The 12055-nt window shown below is 45.2% G+C and overlaps 2 protein-coding genes across 3 annotated transcripts in view; one reads left to right on the top strand and one right to left on the bottom strand.

The window, feature by feature from the left end:
• The window catches only part of LOC135096656 (uncharacterized), an 83495-nt gene that overhangs the window by 13513 nt on the left and 57927 nt on the right, over window positions 1-12055 (top strand). The window contains exon 2 of the mRNA XM_063998356.1: window positions 3708-3771. The gene's annotated coding sequence lies outside the window, so the exon portion shown is untranslated. The remainder of the gene's footprint in view (window positions 1-3707; window positions 3772-12055) is intronic.
• Window positions 1-12055, bottom strand: part of LOC135096660 (uncharacterized) — a 38703-nt gene that overhangs the window by 5820 nt on the left and 20828 nt on the right. For both annotated transcript variants that reach the window (XM_063998372.1, XM_063998371.1), the window contains one exon: window positions 3315-3457. The gene's annotated coding sequence lies outside the window, so the exon portion shown is untranslated. The remainder of the gene's footprint in view (window positions 1-3314; window positions 3458-12055) is intronic.

Genomic DNA, 12055 nt, shown 5'->3' with positions numbered 1-12055 from the left:
GGTTTTGACATTTTCTGTTAATGAAGGAGTTTTTGGCTAGTTGGAGAACAGACTTGGTATGGTTCCGGGCAGAAATATAAAGTGCATGAGATTCTGGTGATGGAAGGCTTAAGTACCTTTTGTGGGCCACCTCTCTATCATGTATAGCACGAGAACAAGCTGTGTTAAACCAAGGTTTAGAAGGTTTAGGACGAGAAAAAGAGTGAGGAATGTACGCCTCCATGCCAGACACTATCACCTCTGTTATGTGCTCAGCACACAAAGACGGGTCTCTGACACGGAAGCAGTAGTCATTCCAAGGAACATCAGTAAAATACCTCCTCAGGTCCCCCCAACTAGCAGAGACAAAACGCCAGAGGCACCTTCGCTTAGGGGGATCCTGAGGAGGGATTGGAGCGATAGGACAAGATAAAGATATGAGATTGTGATCGGAAGAGCCCAATGGAGAAGAAAGGGTGACAGCATAAGCAGAAGGATTAGAGGTCAGGAAAAGGTCAAGAATGTTGGGCGTATCTCCAAGACGGTCAGGAATACGAGTAGGGTGTTGCACCAATTGCTCTAGATCATGGAGGATAGCAAAGTTGTGGGCTAGTTCACCAGGATGGTCAGTGAAGGGAGAGGAAAGCCAAAGCTGGTGGTGAACATTGAAGTCTCCAAGAATGGAGATCTCTGCAAAAAGGAAGAGGGTCAGAATGTGCTTCACTTTGGAAGTTAAGTACTCAAAGAATTTCTTATAGTCAGAGGAGTTAGGTGAGAGGTATACAGCACAGATAAATTTAGTATGAGAGTGACTCTCTAGTCGTAGCCAGATGGTGGAAAACTCGGAAGATTCAAGAGCGTGGGCACGAGAGCAGGTTAAGTCATTGCGCACGTAAACGCAGCATCCAGCTTTGGATCGAAAATGAGGAGAGAGAAAGTAGGAGGGAACAGAAAAGGGGCTAATGTCGGTTGCCTCAGACACCTGAGTTTCAGTGAGGAAAAGAAGATGAGGTTTAGAAGGTGTTCTACAGATTGAAAATTAGATCTTAGACCGCGAATGTTGCACAAGTTAATGAAGAAAAAGTTGAGGGGGGTGTCAAGACACTTAGGGTCGTTGACAGAAAGGCAGTCCGACCTGGGGACATTTATGGTCCCCTCCCCAGATGGGGACTCCGAGGCTGGTGTAGGAGTCGCCATGATGATTTTAAAATTTTAGAGTGAAGGGTGTGTGTGTTATTAGGTGCTTGTAGTTTTGTGTGGAGGAAGAGAGTTGTCTTTAGAGGGCAGGCTGTGACTGCCACCTTGTGTTGTGAGACACAAAGGGAAACGTTCAGTGAGGTCACAGCTGGGTTTAATGATAAGTTCACAGCACCCCCTGAACAGTGCTGCACACCTCACTGGGAGTAATTATCGATTCGGCAGGTAGTAACAGTTAACAGAAGTAAGCATAGTAGAAGACAGAGAGGGTTGCAAGGAAGTAGTAGTAGTACTAGTAGTAGTACTAGTAGTAGTAGTAGTAGTAGTAGTTATAGAAACAGTAGTAACTAATTGTAAAAGTAATTATAGTTGTAGTAGTAATAGTTGTAGTATTCATGATAGTACTAAAAGTAGTCATAATATTAATAGTCGTCTTAATACTAGTAGAGTAGTACTAGTAGTAGTAGTAGTACTAGTAGTAGTAGTAGTAGTAGTAGTAGTAGTAGTAGTAGTAGAGCTAATATTAGTATTAGTAGCAGTAGTAGAAGTAGTACGAGTATTAGTATTAGTAGTAATAGTAACAGAAGTAAGCATAGTAGCAGTAGTAATTGTAGTAGTAGTAGAAGTAGTATGTAGTATTAGTAGTAGTAGTAGTAGTAGTAGTAGTAGTAGTAGTAGTAGTAGTAGTAGTAGTAATAGTAGTAGTAGCAGCAGCAGTAGTAGTAACAGTATTAGCAGCAGTAGTAGTAATAGTAGTAGCAGCAGTAGTAGTAATAGTAGTAATAGAATTGTAGTAGCACTAGTAATTGTAGTAGTAGTAATAGTAGTAGTAGAAGTAGCAGTAGTAGTAATAGCTGCAGAATTAGCAGCAGTAGCAGTACTAGTAGCAGTATTTATGTAGAACGAGTGTGAGGTGCGGTTCACACCAGCCAGTCACTGTCACCGCCGTCCGTGACGTCATGAGTGGGGGGGGAGGGAGCGAGGAGAGCACCTCGTGTGTGGGCGGTGGAAAGGGGAAAGGAGCGTGAGGCGGGTGGGGGCCAGAAGGAGTGGATGGTGGGTGGGGGGCAGGAAGGGGCGGCTGGCAGGCTGGGCGCTGGAAGGAGTGGGTTGCTGGTAGGGGCCTGGCAGGAGTGGGTGGCGAAATGGGCTTAGGAAGAAGTGGGTTGAGGGTAGGGGGGGAGGGAGTGGGAGGAGATAAGGACAGGAAGGCGTGCTGGCAGGTAGTGGCCGTGAAGGGGCTGCTGGCTATTGGGCGGCCAGAAACTGCTGCTGGAGGAAGTGGGAAGGAGTGGCTGGCGGGTGGTGGGGAGATAGGTGGGGGGGGGAAGGAGGCGTCTCGGACAGACACAACAAGATGGCGTCTGTCTGAGAAGGTGTCAAGCTTAGTTTCCCGAGCCAGCGGCATGATGGGACTAACAAAACACCAGCAGGATTTCTTTCATGCACATGTACACAACACACGTGTGGCTGTACACCTGGCGGCTACTCAACACACCTGGTACACTACTGGTAGCACACTTCAGGGAGGGCTTGGCCAATCCTGGTTATCTTGACCACCACTAAGTCTTTGAGGAGGAACACAATGCGATACACACGCGCACCACACAAGATACACTTACTACTGCTATTACTACTAGTACTACTACTACTACTACTACTACTACAACTCTGTGTGTGTGTGTGTGTGTGTGTGTGTGTGTGTGTGTGTGTGTGTGTGTGTGTGTGTGTGTGTGTGTGTGTGTGTGTGTGTGTGTGATATTACTGATAGCAATCATAGTAACAATATAGCAGCAAGAACTACTACTTTTACTATTACTACTACTACAATTACTAATATAAATACTACTACTACTGCAGCTGTTTTTGCAACAATTCTTAGGCATTATTATTAATATTCACATAGTAGTAGTAGTAGTAGTAGTAGTAGTAGTAGTAGTAGTAGTAGAGGTATTAGTATTATTATTATTATTAGTAGTAGTAGTAGTAGTAGTAGTAGTATAGTAGTAGTAGTAGTGAGAAATCGTGAACACTACCTACTACTACAATTACTACTACTACTACTACTACTACTACTATATAGGCATGCTATTAAAGGTCGTGAACAGTTCCATCTGGTACAAACTTAGCTGTGTCACCTTGGTGGATCCCTGTCAAAGTGTCTTCTGAATTGTCTTTGCACTTCTTTGACATTTTCGTGCCTCCAGTAACACTTTATGACAGATGTTCTTCCTTCACAGCTTACTCTTACTTCTGACATTATTATTTTGCCCAACTGTTTCTGAAAAAAAAAAAAAAAAATCAGTGAACTATAGCTAGTCAAACAGTAAGTATATTTTTGGGTGACTCTCTCTCTCTCTCTCTCTCTCTCTCTCTCTCTCTCTCTCTCTCTCTCTCTCTCTCTCTCTCTCTCTCTGTCTGTCTCTCTTTTTATACAGATAGGTACAGATAGATAGATGTACACAGGTACAGACTTGTGCTTGTGGATTATAAATGTAAGAGCATGAAGCACAGTGTGTCTCTCCCCACAGGCACCTCCCGCCTCACGCCTTGCTTCCTCCCGTCTCCCAGAGTCTACACACCTGCACTCTTGAGGTGAGTACACTTACTCTTTTCTTTCCTGGTAATTGTTTTCACTGTGTTTTCTATTGCACACACTCAGAAAGTAGAAAATGAGGCACTAACGAGGCAAGACTATATGACACAAAGACTAAACACAATAATAATAATAATAATAATAATAATAATAATAATAATAATAAAAATAATAATAATAATAATAATAATAATGATAATAATAATAATAAATGATTTATTAATAAGGCAGTTTACAAACTGAAAATGTACAGAGGGGGTGGGAAAATACTTAACATTAATCCTGAAGCTAAGCTTAATATAGAAGAGGAATACTGTTGATTGATGGCATGGTGGGAATCGCGCTGAGTCTGTACCGCTCCGTGGTGTCTGAGGCGTGGATGATGCAGGAGTCCCCTTCCAAACTTCTCCAGAGCCTCTCGGTGCCTGGTGGATAGTCTAGACGTCTGAACAGACTCAGGGTGGTCAGGGCTTCATCACAGGTGATGTAGGCAGGGACAAAGATGACCCTGCACGCCCTCTTCTGCACTCTCTCCAGCTGGAGCTGTTGAGTGTGTGTGAGGGAGGAGGACCACGCTGGGGAGGCGTACATGAGTTTGGGGAGGATGAAGGTGAGGCACACTCCCCTTAACTCGTCTGTCAGTGTCCCCAGCGACCTGAGGCTGCGCATCATGTACAGCTTGTAGGTAGCGGATCTTACGGTGCTGGCGACATGCTGCTTCCAGGTCAGCTGGTCGTCCACCGTGACTCCGAGAAGCACATCCAGAGGCACATCGGACCACCTGGAGGGGGTGAGGGCCCACTGTGAGCTGGGGAGAGGGCACTGGTACAGAGGAGGTACAGAAATGCATCACCACAGTTTCGCTGTGGTTGATGGTCATCCTGCTCTCCTCCGTCCATGTCTGCAGTCGCTCCAAAATGACTTGCAGTGGCGAGTAGTCCGTGTTCCTGTTGGAGACTGGGACGCCCACGGTGCAGTCGTACACACACTTCCAGCCATGGAGGTGTCAGTGAGGGCGTCGTTAGTGAGGAGGAGGAAGCATAGTGGGCTCACCTTGGTTCCCTGGGGGACCCCACATGTCAGCTGTTGGATATTAGAGACAGAGCCCTGATAGCGAACGGCCTGACGCCTCCCTGAGAGGGCGGTGGCTAGCCACGCTACCAGGTTGGGAGGGAGAGCAAGACTTATGCCTTGCTGAAGACAACAAAGTGATCAACAAGATCAAAGGCTTTTTGAAGTCCACAAAGGCAACAGCTAGAGAGGTGTTTCGCTTGTCCAGGTGGCTGTGGATGAAGTCAAGGAAGCTGGTCAGGTAATGGGAGGTGGGGGTGGCTTTAATATTTCCAAACTGTCTGATATCCACGGTATAACAAGTTTTGGTGTAGGCCCAGTCATACACAAAATCTTCACAAATAAAGCTAGGGATGGGGGTGATAGAGACTGGCCTGAGGTCACCGAGGGACTGTGGACTGGAAGCTTTGCGGATGGGAGAGACGTAAGATGTCTTCCAGTCCGCGGGGCAAGAGTGTTGGGAAAGAGAGGCGTTTATTATGGGGCATAGCGGTGTTGCTGGCTCTTCCTATATGGGAAGGTCAGTGGGTGTGGTGGATCTTGGTATCTTTAAGTATCCTTGGTATCTTGGTATCTTGGTATCTTTAAGTATCCTCTTAAAAACATCTATCGCCTGGACAGTGGGGGGAAGGGAGGGAGCGGGAAGATGGGCAGGAAGTGGAGTGGTGTGGAGGGGAGGGCAGGTGTGACAGATAGCGGCAAAGTGGTCGTTCATCTCCTGAGCCGCGAGATTAGCAGGAAGGTGTGAGGTGCAAGGAAGAGATGAAGTGTGCTTTTGTAGGCCACACAAAGCTTTGCTGCTAGCGAACCACTGTCTGTTGTTGGCCTGCTTGAAGTGGTGTATCTTGTCCGGGTAATAGCTTGACTTGGCAGCCTTAATCTCCCTGATCCCTCTGTTTCTTAGCTTCCTGTATAGGTCCGGGCAGGAGTGGAACAACCACGTCCGCTGATGCATCAGTCTTTTAATGCGGGGCGTCATCCAGGGGGCATCAGATGTGTGCACTGTGACGCTCTTGGCTGGGAAGTAGCGGTGGAAGGCTTCTGTGGTGGTGGCGACGTAATTGTGCCATTTTGAGTGGACGTCCTCCACATCCAGCACCTCGGTCCACGGGTGTTGTGTCACCCACTGCCCAACCTCCCTCATGGCTGAGTCAGACATGAGGCGGTGGGTCCTGTGGGTGTCCACAGTATGGAGAGGTGGGTGCTCCACCCATGGGAGGGAGCGGCTTGAAGGGCGAGTACTGCTGCAATAGGTCTGTCAGTATAAGGTCGAGGGTGGCTTGCTGGGTGGTAGGGAAGTCCACGACCTGGGTGAGGTGTAGCTGGTGTAGGATATCGCTGATATACGATCCGTTAAAGTCCCCACAGATGACCAGCTTGGCAACAGGATACCTCACACTTAGGGCCTCAGCAGTGTCACTGATGTGAGTGGTGAGTAACTGTGCTGTGGTGGCTCGTGGGGGGTGGTACACGACGCACACGATGATGGAGGCCGTGTTGCTGAGATGGCAGGGGGGCGTAACTCTCACCCACAGGGCCTCTACTCCGGCAGGAATGTTGACAGGCAGGTGTGAGGGGCTGAGGGGAGATTGGGAGAAAACGGCCACTCCGCCCTTCCCCCCCTTCCTGCGTCCTGTCCTGAGGTGATGGCAGAGCTGGTAGTCCTGCATCGTGTGGTTTCGAAATAGTTTCAAAGTCTTAAGGCACAGTGTAGATGGCGCTGCAAACATCAACAAACAGACCTGGATAGAGCTCCAAGTTTTGCCAAGATTCTGCTGCCATGCAGGCTTAGATCAGGCAATATATTGCCTAAGGAGCTGCTCGAGGGTAGAGTGCAGCCAAGACGCAGTTACTTGTAGCCCACTGAAGAAAGCTAGCCGGTAGTTAGAAGCTAGAATATAATGTGGCCAATCAACACCGGTCCCATCCCCTCTGCACCGCTGTGAAAACCGTTGCCATGGTAACGGCGACGCCAAGCCACTGAAGAAAACGGGGTGCAAAGACTTAACAGGATACTTGTTTGTTTGTCCAAGATGGCTAGTTATGACAATGTAAACACAGTGAAGGCATTGTCTGCTACGGAGATCAATAAACTGACAGCGGCGCAGCTAAAATGTGCACTGAGAACAACTGTTGCACATCAGCCTCATGAAGAGCAGCCACCGAGCTCTGAATTACTCGAAGAAATAAGAAATATTCCAGAAGATTTGGCAGCTGTGAAGGAGATGAAGAAAGAAATAGAATCACTGAATACAACACTCGATGAAGCCTACATGATTATCCACCAGCAAAACCGGTTCCTAGAATCCCTTGGCCCCAAAGAAAGGGTGCGGAACTTGGTTATAACTGGGGTCTCGGAGGATGACGACGGCCTGGGAACGACAGAAAGAGAGAAGATCAAGACAGTGCTGGAAGCCGAGGGGTTACGCTGGACCGATACGCACCGATGTATGGTCAACAATACGACTTGGACAGCCTGACGCACGGAGGAGTCGCCCTATTCATGAGACGCTGCAGAGTCAAGATCAACGGAGCGACATCTTGCGAGTGGCGAAGAACCTGAAGGATACAGGAAGAAACTTTGAACGGATTTGCGTGAAGAAGGACGTTCATCCGGCGGCGAGGAGAGAAACGACAAGACTGAGGACCCGAGAAAATGAGAAGCAGAAACCAGACAACCAGGGAGTGGAAATTACGTATGACTGGCGGCGGCGAGTATTGCTGCGTGTTGTGTTGTGACTGATAGGTATTTCCCAAATTTTGGCATGGAAAGAATTGGAATGGACAATTGAAAATATGTGCTTGTAATATCTGTGGTGTGAAAAATAAGCTCCAAAGCCCTGAAGTGATAAATGTTGCTTTAGAATTTGACATGATATGGATCACTGAAATTAAGTAACGTTAATTAGTAGCTTGCTTGGTTTTGATTTATATATGAATAAAAGTAAACAAAATAGTCGGAGAGGAGGAATTATGATGTTGGTGAAGTGTGCGTTGGTGCCATATATCACATGTGCCAACATTGCAGCAGAAGGACAAACATGGGTCGAGCTGTCCTGCTGCCCTGGGATGAGGCTTGGCGCCATGTATATCCCACCGGTCGACTCGCCCTACCACGACCCGGCGCTGCTGTGGGAGGGGCAGGTGACCGACTGTGACGGTGCCATAGTGGTCGCTGACTTGAACGCACGTGTGGGTTGCCTACCAAGTAGAAATATAAACGGAAAGAGATGTGAATATAATGGTGTGAAAGATCTTATAAGTAATTGCATGGGCCGGACAATACCCAACATGTGTGAAGAGAAAGAAATGGTAGTTGCTAATCATTTGAAATATGACGGAAAGCAGCGAGGAGGGAATATATCTTTTAGGCGTAATGATCGCTGGACATCGGAAATCGACCTGTGTTTATCGACCTGTGTTTAGTTAAGTATAGCAGTTTGAATGTCCTGAAAGACTTATGTACAAGCCAAGTTATGTCGTGCTCAGATCATGCGCCACTCACTCTAACAATTAACACTGACGTTTTTAAATGAGTAACGCCATCACGGCTACTTGAGCGCGCCAGTAACTTGGGTCGGACGCTGACACACAGTCCCTAGCTGTACCACTAATATCGCGACAGGCCTGCACCATGACAAAGTGGATATAGAAGCGTTCGTGACGAGGATGGCGCTGTGTGAGCCGCCAACCCTGGGCGTGGTGAATGAGGAAAGTGTGCAGGACGTGGTTAAGGAAAGCTGCAGGGAAGTTAATGGAATAGCAAAGGAGTGTAAAAAGACGAATGTTGCGCGTGAGGGAAGTGTAGACCTAAAAGAGTCATGGAGGAAAATGACTGTGATAAAATTTGGAAAGCAATTAACTGGAAAGGTGAAATTAGAAGTAAAGAAGGCAGTACCCAGCCTACTGAGAGTCAGTTTAAGATTCATTTTGAGGAATTATTGAATCCAGTGATGGAGGAAGTTGGAGAGGTAAACTTTGAGCAGGCACCAAGTATTCCCATTGTGGATGATCCTTTCACGTTTAGAGAGGTGGAAACAGCTGTGAGAGGGATGAATAAAAAGAAAAGTTTTGTTGGAATAAGTCCTGCCCTATTAATGAACTTACCTATGAACTGGTTGATGTTTTTTCTTACAATGTTCAATGTAATTTTTGATAGTTTGTGTTTCCCACTAGCCTGGTGCTATAGTAAGTTAAGTGTATTATTTAAGTGTGGTGATCGCATGCTTTGTGATAACTACAGAGGTGTTAGTATAATGGACACCCTAGCTAAACTCTATGACACACTTATTATCAATAGATTGAAAATGTGGATGGATGTGGACAATTGTCAAGCAGGAGCAATGGAGGGAAGAGGATGCCTAGAGCAGATATTTACACTGAGATTATTGTGTCATTATGTAAAATACAAGAAATTGAAGTTATATGTATTATTTATAGACTATCGTAAAGCATACGATAAAGTACCGAGGTCCAGGCTGATAGAATGTTTAAGATCAATAGGATGTGGAAGAAGGATGTTAAAAGCAATATATGTTATGTATCGCTGCACACGTAACGTGCTTAAGAGTGCCACGGTGGAGTCGTCAGTGGGAGTAAGGCAAGGCTCACCTTCCAGCTGTCTAATGTTTGTGATTTACATTAACCAGATGATTCGTATGCTGAAGGAACAAATAGCAACTAACAGCTACTTGGGCGCACTGCACACAACATCTCGGGATATGTGCATCAGGAAACTCAGAGTTGTCATCGATTATTGCAATGATTATGGAATTGTTCCTAATGAGGACTAAATTATTTTTTTTGTTTGAAATATCACTCGTTGTGATAAAGTTCCATTAAAGATCGAGGAACACGTTATTAAGTACTGTGACAGATACAAGTTTTTAAGGGCCTGGTTTACCGACAGCGGTTGTATGAAGGACGTGGTGTCACTACACGAGGCAAAGTGTCAGTCAGTCGTCAACAAATTTTCTATAATTCGTGCCTCGAACCTTATTATGCATCCTTATTATAAACGACTTGTTTTTGACGCGGCTGTGTTGGTTGAACTGAGATACAGCTGCAAGACGTGGCTGACAGACAGCTGTGTGTCACTCACCAGTCAGTACAATAAACTTATGAAATGTCTCCTAGACGTGACAAATAACACAAGCTCAAACTTATGTCATGTTGAATCGCGAATTAAGCCAGTTTACCATACTGTCTGTGCCCGACGGAAACGTTTCTTGGAGAGGAAGCTGACTCTATCTACTCGACAGAAGTGAACCATTTCATGTTGTATTTAGTTTATGCAGAGAAGCTAACACCCCTGGTTATAAGTTTATCCAGAGCGCCATACAGTATGATAATCATATAAATCCTCTTGACAGATTAATTAATTTAATTACCAACAAGCCACAAGACGCAACAAAGTATCACACATATAAAACAATATTGAATTCTAGTCTTGGTGTCCATAATATTTATTCAGATGACACAATGTCCCTGATTTTACACGTTTGGCGTGTACTAGAATTCGACTGATGTCTCATGACTTAAAGATCGAGACCGGCCGTTGGAGTCGCATCTCGCGGGACTTGCGCGTGTGTGCATGTGACGGGCAGGCAACACAGACTGACCAACATGTACTGCTGGAGTGCGTACTGACGAGACAGGTCAGCCAAAAATATATGATAAGCAAACAAAATTTAGACGAGTTATTTAAAGAAACAGAAGACGTAAATGTTTTGTGTAGGTACGTGTGTGAAGTGTTGAATAGTTATAGGACCTAAAAATAAAACAATACTTAATTAGAACTACCTATTGCATTAATATTGGTCAAATTGTGTTAGACGTTATGCTGAGTTATGTATCTATGTTAGTTATAGCATTACTGCTAGTAAGTGCTTGCTAATGCTGGTTACTTTGCATCGCCTAATTCTTAAACAATACTTAGGTGAAAGTATTGTTATTTATGTTTGTAAATGTATGATTCTTTATTTGGACCACTGGCAAATTTTGTACCTTTCACTTTACTGTATGAATAATTTCTTTGGTCAGTAAAAGTAACTAACTATCACGTTGGGCGGCGGGTGACCGGACCCTCGCATACGACGCAGGAGGTAGTTGCGTTCGTACGTTTGCACGGCAGCACACATTATCCTTTATGTGTCGACACGCACTCGCTAAATGTGTTCACAAGTACAACAATCTCACCAGGGCGAGCCTAAAACTAAAAACTAAGAGTTGAAAACTGAAAAAACCGAGGTCACTATCAATAGGGGGCGGGGAAGGCAGGAAGGCCAACATGCTGGCCGAGGCTGCTCTAGAGAGCTTAAGGTCACACGTCCTTCCCGTGTGAGGTGTGTGTGTGTGTGTGTGTGCGTGTGTGTGGGAGATTACTCATTTCATAATGGGGTTTCTAGCGTGAGAAAAGTAAAAAAGCCTATTAGATTTACAAATGTTGACGAAACGGTATTTCTGCATAACGTTCAGCTATTAGATGTCCCAATGATAATGAACAATATGAATGATGATATCAGTAATGTGACAGATATAGTATATCAATGTGCTCGTAGTAGTGGTAAGCGTGAAGCCTGCGTACAGGATGAAAACACTACTTTAGAGAGGTGGGAAACACTGGTTGAGAACAAAGATGATCTGCAACTCTGGAGGGCTATAAATTGGAAGGGAGAAGTTGGTGGTGAAAATAATTCAAATGTGTGCCCATCTGATGATGATTTGAAAGATTATTTTGAAACTAACTTTAACTCTCTCGACAATGTGAAACTTACTGAATGTGACTTTTCCACCGATGTGTCTATACCCCTGTTAGATGACCCTATTGACCCATTAGAAATACAACAACAAGTGAAGCAATTGAAACCAGACAAAGCTTCAGGTCCTGATGGCGTATCACCCGGTATTGTTAAATTATTGCCAGTACAATGGATTATGTATATGTGTGTTTTGTTTAATAATATATTATACTCTGGTAGTTACCCATTAGCCTGGACAAATGCAAAGTTAGTTCCAATTTTTAAGGGGAATAAGTATAATAAACAGTATTGCCAAGGTGTACGACATGGTGTTGTGTGCGAGACTGAGACAGTGGTTTAGACCTTTCAGGGAGCAAGCTGGTGCTCAGGAGAAGAGAGGGTGTGTGGAGAACACAGTGGCTCTCAGGTTGTTATGTGACATGGCTAGGAGGAGGAAATTAACTCTCTTTGT

The sequence above is a fragment of the Scylla paramamosain genome, unplaced genomic scaffold (assembly GCF_035594125.1).
Source record: "Scylla paramamosain isolate STU-SP2022 unplaced genomic scaffold, ASM3559412v1 Contig5, whole genome shotgun sequence".
NCBI classification, from domain to species: Eukaryota; Metazoa; Arthropoda; class Malacostraca; order Decapoda; family Portunidae; genus Scylla; species Scylla paramamosain.
Note: the sequence above shows the minus strand (reverse complement) of the source record. Positions and strands in the feature narration are given on the sequence as shown.